Source organism: Lepidochelys olivacea, assembly GCF_965140295.1.
Source record: "Lepidochelys olivacea isolate rLepOli2 genome assembly, chromosome: 2".
In the NCBI taxonomy this organism is placed as follows: Eukaryota; Metazoa; Chordata; order Testudines; family Cheloniidae; genus Lepidochelys; species Lepidochelys olivacea.
In genome coordinates, this window is record NC_140412.1 from 265,350,889 (window position 1) to 265,359,304 (window position 8,416).

Genomic DNA, 8,416 nt, shown 5'->3' on the forward strand with positions numbered 1-8,416 from the left:
TAATCCAGCCCTGGTTGTTGTTATCCATTTTTGATAATCGTGGCACAAAATCCAGGGTGCCAGATCCTCAGCTAATGCCAACTGTGTCTGCATATCTATTCAGAGGACACCATCATAGGGCCTAATAACATCAGCCACACTATTAGAGGCTCGTTCACCTGCACATCCACCAATGTGATATATGCCATCATGTGCCAGCAATGCCCCTCTGCCATGTACATCGGTCAAACTGAACAGTCTCTACATAAAAGAATAAATGGACACAAATCAGACGTCAAGAATTATAACATTCAAAAACCAGTCGGAGAACACTTCAATCTCTCTGGTCACTCAATCAGAGACCTAAAAGTGACAATTCTTCAACAAAAAAAACTTCAAAAACAGACTCCAATGAGAGACTGCTGAATTGGAATTAATTTGCAAACTGGATACAATTAACTTAGGCTTGAATAGAGACTGGGAGTGGATGGGTCATTACACAAAGTAAAACTATTTCCCCATGTTTATTTCCCCCACCCCCACCCCCCACTGTTCCTCAGACATTCTTGTCAACTGCTGGAAATGGCCCACCTTGACTATCACTACAAAAGGTTTTCTCCCCCACCCCCCGCCCCGCTCTCCTGCTGGTATTAGCTCATCTTAAGTGATCACTCTCCTTACAGTGTGTATGGTAACACCCATTGTTTCATGTTCTCTGTGTATATAAATCTCCTCACTGTATTTTCCACGGTATGCATCCGATGAAGTGAGCTGTAGTTCACGAAAGCTTATGCTCAAATAAATTGGTTAGTCTCTAAGGTGCCACAAGTCCTCCTTTTCTTTTTGTAATTCCATTGTACTCATCCACTGATAAGAGCTGGCCTTAAGGGTTTAGGTATGACTTAAGAGTGCATTGTGTCATGCAAGTGTAACGCTGACGGACCTGGTCATCGTCGGCATCAAACCTGGGACCTCGAGAGCTTAATTCATGAGCTTCTACTCCAGGAGCTTCAAGACACCTTTCTCTTAGCCAAGCCTGTAGCAGGCTCATCAATCTCTAGCTGCCACTAGAGTGGGACAGAGTGCCACAAGCTTTCTGCATAAGGGCAGGTTATACCCTTTGTGACTTACATCCAGCTCTACTTTCAAACTCAGCAAATGATTCCAGGTCATGAATAAATCTGAGAAGACAATGAGCTGTCACGCGTACAGTCTGTGAGAGAAAAAATTAATTAGGCTCCAGCTCTTCAATGTGCTTCACACGGACAGACCCCTTCAGTGCACATAGAACTCATTGCGGGGCCAGGGCCTTAGCTTCTAGGAATTATTTATCCAAAAGCAAGGTACTTATGGTATGGCTAAATCCCATGAACCAGCTTCTGTGTCCGCCAGAAACCTGGGACTGATTTAATTTCTTTAACCATTCCATAATACACTTCACATATTCCTTCTCTATCTCATAAAAAAGGAGTGTGAGACCAGATCCTTTTTCCACAATGTCCGCCAGTAACATGAGCCACTCTTTCTGCATGGGAATTGACCTTGTTAACACCAGGACTAAAAATCTCATATCCCTTTGCTTTAATTTCTCCTCAGCTCTTAGATTTGCCCAGCACTGCCATCCTAACTCCAGGTTTAAGGAGCTTCTGTTTCCAATCATTTACAAACAGCGTTATAGGGCAGATCCTCAGCTGGTGTAAACCATCATAGCTCTGTTGACTTCGAAGGAGCTGTGCCTGTTTACACCATCTGAGGATCTGGCTCAGTGTCTGAACCCTCTGGCTTACTTTGTCATAGTGTAGACATTCACGTTCTCTGGCTTCTGCTGCGGTTCTCTGCAATGTTACTGGAGTCAGATAAAAGCAGGGTATAATCTTAAAAAGAATTAGTTTTAGCTTAACCAGTTTTGGGGGCTTTTCTCCATATATGAGTCCAATCCTGCAACTCAAAATTGCTTTCCAGGTCTCGTTCCCAGAGAGTCTCTGATTTCTGCAGTTAATGACTTCCGTTTCGTAGAAAACTCTTGTATAAACAAGAAGCCAATTGCCCCTCCCCTTTCTACAGTCCCTCTCTTCATTTGGGCCCTGATCCAAAGTCCACTGAAGTTAATAGGAGTCTTTCCACTGACATCAAAGGGTTTTGCCATAGACCATTGAAGTATTGCCTTTTCTCAGTCATCCCACTTTGAACTACATATGTTCTCGCGATGACTCATGTAATAAACCCATGTTGACCTATATGTTTTCCTGACATTGGGTCTTATTTGGAGGTGGTGGAAAGAAAGAAAGAAAAAAGTCTGTGTAGGCCGCCTAGACTCACACTTCCTTTTACTTTGATTGCTGCTATATTTGCATTGCAAGCCCCTATTGAAACCTCTTTTTGGCCCAGGTCATTTTCAGTATAACTCTCTTCCATGTACATCCTGCACATTGAGCATATTTCAGATTGTTTTCCCCTCATATGCATTCATGTTGTGTTTCTCTGAAATTGTATCTCATTTTGCGATTGTCCCACTCATATCGCTGTTCTCCTTCCTCCCTTTGGATAATTTCTCTTGATCTCTCTGATTTCACAGCACCTCCCAATTTTATACAGTCGTAAATTTCGTTAGATCACTAAACAGGACACTGATTACTGTGGTCAGATTGTCAGTCCAGCTAGCCCAGCAGCCTGCTTCTGGCACCATCCCACTAACTGATGCCTCATAGGAAGGTGAAAATCTCCACAAGCCTCAGATGAAGTCACTATATTTGCAGAACCAATGCGGGCAAACTCCCAGTTTAGTTTTGCAGTTGTCTCCAAGGTTCTCTGGTTCACAGAGGATGACAACTCTCCCTTTTTTGCATTTTAATTGACCTACTAGCAGAATCAGGGCAATGCTCAGAAAATGAATTCATGCTGCCCTTTTCTGCCTAGGCCCTAAAATATCCAGTTCCCAGCGCGATAGATGGATTGCTGTAAAAAGCCTCTCTTTATAGCTGACCTGACATTTGCTTATGTGGGTAGAGACAGGGTTTAAAAGAACGGAGGAATATGAAGGAACTTTGAGAAGCAGGATGGCCTTGTAGTTAAGTACTAGATTAGCACTCATGAGATGTGGGTTTAATTACAGCTTTGTTGTGTGACCCTGGGCCGTCACTATCAGGACAGTCTCAAGAAGTAACTTGAGTTGGAGGTAACTGAGGGTAACTGATAGGTTTCAGAGTAGCAGCCGTATTAGTCTGTATTCGCAAAAAGAAAAGGAGTACTCGTTAGAAATTAACAAATGTATAACTGTGCCTGCCCCCAGTACGCAGGGCACAAGCAGCAATGGGAGGGTCCCTCCAACAACTTAGCCCTAAATGTGTCATTGGGGACCTAAAAAGGTGACACATCCTCTGGTAAGACCCATCAGCATAGTGTCCGAGCCCCTACTGTTGATTGCACTGAGCAAAGATTGTTTTCTGCAGCCAGCTAAGAGGAATGACTCCTCAGGTCCTTCTTTAAACCAGGAACCCTATGAGGCCTCCCTGTCTCCTGCTCACGCAGCAGCCTGGCTCCCGTCACACAGAGTGAAACAACATAACCCCTCTCCCAGCTCTGTCCCTTTGCTCTTCCTTTGGTCTGTTGCTCAACTCCGGCGGATGCCAAGTAACAGATAATATGTGGCAACATACCAAGCTGGGGAGGGGGAGGACATGGGAGGGCGCTGCAGGGATTGGTGCTAGATAAGAGGGAGTAAACAGCAAGTTAATGAAATTCCCAAACAAAGCTTAATGAATGGAGCGAGAGGGTAGACTTGGGAGAGCTGGGTTCAGTTCCCCGCCCTTCACAGGCTTCCAAGTCACTATAGGCCAGATCCTCAAAGGCATTTAGGCTCCTAACATCCAGGATCTGGGCCTTCGCCTCCCTGTGCCTCAGTTCCCCATCTGTAAAATGGGGATAATGAGATGACCTCCTTTGCAAAGTGCTTTGAGATCTAAAGATGAGAAGCTCTATACAAGAGCTAGGTATAATGAATCCCTGTCTCCAAGGGGTGTTCCGAGGATAAATACAATCACAATAGTGCAGTGCTCATTTACTGTTGTGATGGGCGCCACAGAATTGGCACGTATGGTGTGGTTGTGGTGCTCTCTGTGCTGTGAGCCTTGGCCACATGGAACTGTCTTGCGGCAGCCAGTACAGAGCCCTGTTCTTGCTGTCCCCAAAGCACAGACCCCAGCCACTGGAACGAAAGGAGAATCTCCATTAGGGGATAAATGCACAAGCCCCAGATTGTGCAGAAGTCAGTCGTCCATAGGCATGCTAGCCTAGCCCAGTTTTTACAATGCAAAGGACAGGGGCAGGAAAGAGCCAAGTGGGATTCAGCTAGGAAAAATGTGAATTCCATATGTGAAGGGAAACACGTCAGAACACATACACTCAGCAGTGGGGCTGAGCTCGGGAAGCAATGATGCTGGAAGACTTGGGGTCAGAGGGGATAGCCCATCAGATGGGAGTTAGCAATGGGATGTAGTGGCAAAGTAGCGCAATGAAACATGTAGCTGTATAGATGCTAGTCCCTCTCTAGGATGATATTCACTATTTCACTAGGAGGGTGGTGAAGCACTGGAATGGGTTACCTAGGGAGGTGGTGGAATCTCCATCCTTAGAGGTTTTTAAGGCCCGGCTTGACAAAGCCCTGGCTGGGATGATTTAGTTGGTGATTGGTCCTGCTTTGAGCAGGCGGTTGGACTAGATGACCTCCTGAGGTCATCTTCCAACCCTGATATTCTATGATTCTGTGATTCTATATTGTGAGAAGAGGTGATGGGGAATACATTTGTTGAACACATGGACAATTTTAAAGATGCTCCAAGCCTGGAAGAAAGGGACAGACCTATTACAGAGCACAGTGATACAGTGGCAGGCTGTATTGCCTGGTTTGTAGGGCACTAGGCTCAATTCCTAGCCTGTGCCAGTCCTAGGTGTTTCAGAGGGAATGGACAGAACAGGGCAGTCGTCGAAGGATTCATCTCCTGTCATTCAGTTCCAGCTTCTAGCCGTCAGCAGTTTAGGGACACCTAAAGTATGGGGTTGCATCCCTGACCATGTTGGCTAACAGCCATTGATAGACCTATGCTCCATGAATTTATCTAAATCTTTTTAGAACCCAGTTATATTTTTGGGCTTCACAACATCCCCTGGCAACGAGTTCCACAGGTTGACTGTGCATTGTGTAAAGAAGCACTGCCTTTTGTTGGTTTTAAACCTGTGGCCAATTAATTTCATTGAATGGCCCCTGGTTCAGGTGTGGTGTGAAGGGGTAAATAACACTTCCTTATTCACTTTCTCCACTTCTTTCAATATTTTATAGACCTCCGTCGTACCTCCCCTTAGTCATCTCTTTTCTAAGCTGAACAGTCCCAGTCTTATTAATCTCTCCTTGTCTGGCAGCTGATACCTCGAATCGGTTTTGTTGCCCTTCGCTGTACCTTTTCCAATTCTAATATATCTTTTTTGAGATGGGGTGACTGTATATCCACTGCTCTGTCAAAAAGTCAAGATTTCCATAACGGCAGCGAAGGGAATGTGTCCGATGTTAGTGGGAAGCGTGCCCTGAGCATGCTGTACTCGCAGACACTGGTCCTTAGTGACTCCATTAACTCGAATAGTTCATTGTAGCCGTTAGAAGATCTGCCACACTTGATCAGACCTGAGGTCCGTTTAGTTCCGTCTCCTCTCTCTGACAGCGGACAGAGGATGTGATTCCTCACAGGAAGCTGACAGGAAGAGAGGAGCACTTTGAAGAAATTACTTCTTCTGTCACATCTCCCGTGAGGTAGTGTAAGTGGGTGGGGCTCACCCCTGCGGCGCCTCCTGCTGGTGTCCTGGGAATTAGCTCTCCTTCCAGCCTTGGAGGGCCCTCCGCAGGCTGGTGTCCCGCTTACGCCGGGCCACCGTGTCCTGCCCAGACCCGGTGTCCCTTGTACGCCGGGGTGCTGCCCCCTGGCAGTAACCCCTCCCTTGCAGGGTCTCCCCTCCCCGGGGTAGCCCCACCCCCTATCCCTACCTCGCCTCAGTCGTAGGCTCCTGCCAGTCACCAGCTAGCCCCCCGCGCCCTGGGGCAGACTGCAGCGTGAGCCGCTCATCCCAGGCAAGGATGGGTTTGGACCTGCTGCCTCTGTCTGACCTTGGGCTGTCCCCTGCAACCTGTTGGGCCTAATGCTAGGCCGCAGCCTGCGGCTTTCCTGGCTGGAGCTCCCCAGCTCCTCAGGCCCTTCCCCAGCCCTGCTCCAATCTAGGTGCTCTGCTTAGGTCCCTGCAGCCAGGTCCCTCCCTCTCATAAGCTAGAGAGAGTCTCTTGAGCTTCAGCCCAGCAGCCCCTTTATAGGGTCAGCTGAGTCTGTTTGGGGCATGGCCACAGCTGAGGCTGCCTCCCGATCAGCCCACCCTAAGGCTCCCAGCCCCGGCCCCCTCCAAGGGCTGGCTTTTAACCCTTCCAGGCAGGAGTGGGTGACCACCCTGCTACAGGCGGGCATCTGCCTTTGGATTTTTAAGAAAGTCTACATCCTCAGGATCCCTTTGGACTCACTGCTATGGGATGCCCAAGTAGATATGTCTGAGAAAACGTCCACTTCCATCTCTGCTGGGCCAGAAAACAGCACCCCAGCCCATCGGATATAGACCTGGCCACGGTGACGCACGTGCTGAGGGCTCAAACCCTGAAATTTGAACTCACTTTGTCTAGCAATGCAGCCACATGGCTCTGAGAAAGCTCCAAATGGTCCAAGACACAGCAGCCACACACGTCACCACGAGTACATCTTGCTGGTGCACCACTCTGTGAATTGGCTCCCTACAACAGAGTCCAGTTCTTTGTCCCTCTTTGGGAAGGGATCTAGCTACCTGTGACCAGTACCTCTGTATTCCACTGGAAGAATAAAACCCTCAGCCAATAAGCAAGACTTATGAGCAGAGAAGATAGAACTTTCCCAGGCGCTGCTCCTAGACTATGGAACTCCTTGCCACAAGAGGTGAGTATAACCATGGCATTCACAGCATTCACAACTAAATGCCTATCTAATCTCTTGATTTAGGTTTCCCTCCATAAGTCCTTCAGGCACAAGCATGCAAAACAACAAACAAATCGAGCAACAGGCGGGGGAGGAAGGGAGCGGCTTTTATTTCTAATGTAAACACTTGGCAGGTGCTCATGATGGGGACCATATGAAACCATAAAGGGTTAGTTTGCTAACTCAGCAAAATCTGTGGTGGCTGTCACAAGGCAAGCTGGCCTTTTAGGTGATTGGGGCTCAGCTGCACCTGTGCCAAGCTTAACCCCTCTCCCCAGGTAAAGGGAATGAGTGTGGGTCCCGGGACAAAGGGACCATGGCTCTAGGATCCAGGCTTGCTGGGACATATAAAGGCAGTCTGTGCTCAGTGTGGAGGGGGGCTAGAATGTAGGAGGAGGACCTGGGAAGGAGAAACAGGGTAGCTCACGTTGATAGCCAAGTTGTTTAGGGTTCTTCGTAGAGTGAGAATATCAGTTTGGGTTCCCTCTATGCTGCTGCCCTGTCAGGAGGTGTGCCTGGCATGAGCTCAGGGTGGAAAATCTGGGGTTTGTGTTTCTGTCTGGACTTTTGATCAGACTCTGGACTTCCATGACTTATCCAGAGGGCTAAATCACATCAGCAGCTTTCAAAGTGCTGGAAGCCAGTGGTTGACCACTGGAGAGAGAGAGAACTGGAACTGGGCCACTTGGAACTGGGGTACCACTGAGCTTGCCTGAGCCACCAGCCTAGGCTCCCTTTCACACTGTGGTGCTGTGATAAGTTGCCAAGCTCTCCAAGCTTTCTTTTTCATCAGCATACACGCAGATAGGGACATATGCAGCTGCAGTTTCACACACAGATGCTGAAATCAGTTCTGCTTGGGAAGGCTCAGCTAAGGCACCTCCCAGTTGCTAAGGCATGCACCGCCCTCTGGATTGTAAACCCAAAATTACACCCTTTTGTGTTGCACAGGGAACTGTACAGTGTAAGCTCATAAAGTTCGCCCCCTCCCTCAATGTGGAGAGAGATATGCAACAGCTTTCTGCCCCAAGTTATAATTTCCACACACTGGTTTTAGACCAAACAAAAACAAGTTTATTAAGTACAAAAGATAGATTTTAAGTGACCATAAGTGATAGCAAACAGATCAAAGAAGATTAATTTAGTAAATAAACAAAACCAAAAACTGAGTTTAACATTCTAGATAGGTAGGATGTAAATTAGTAAATTCTCACCCTGAGTGATAACAGGCTGGCAGATTCTTAAGGCACAAGTTGCCTTGGCTTTCCCAGGTTTTCAAACACGGGCTAAAAATCCCTCCAGCCTGGGACCATCACTTCCCACAGTTCGGTCCTTGCCCCTCATGTGTTTCCAGGTGTGGTGTTGTAGGGAGAATGAGGTCCCCCTATGTCATTGTCCCTCTT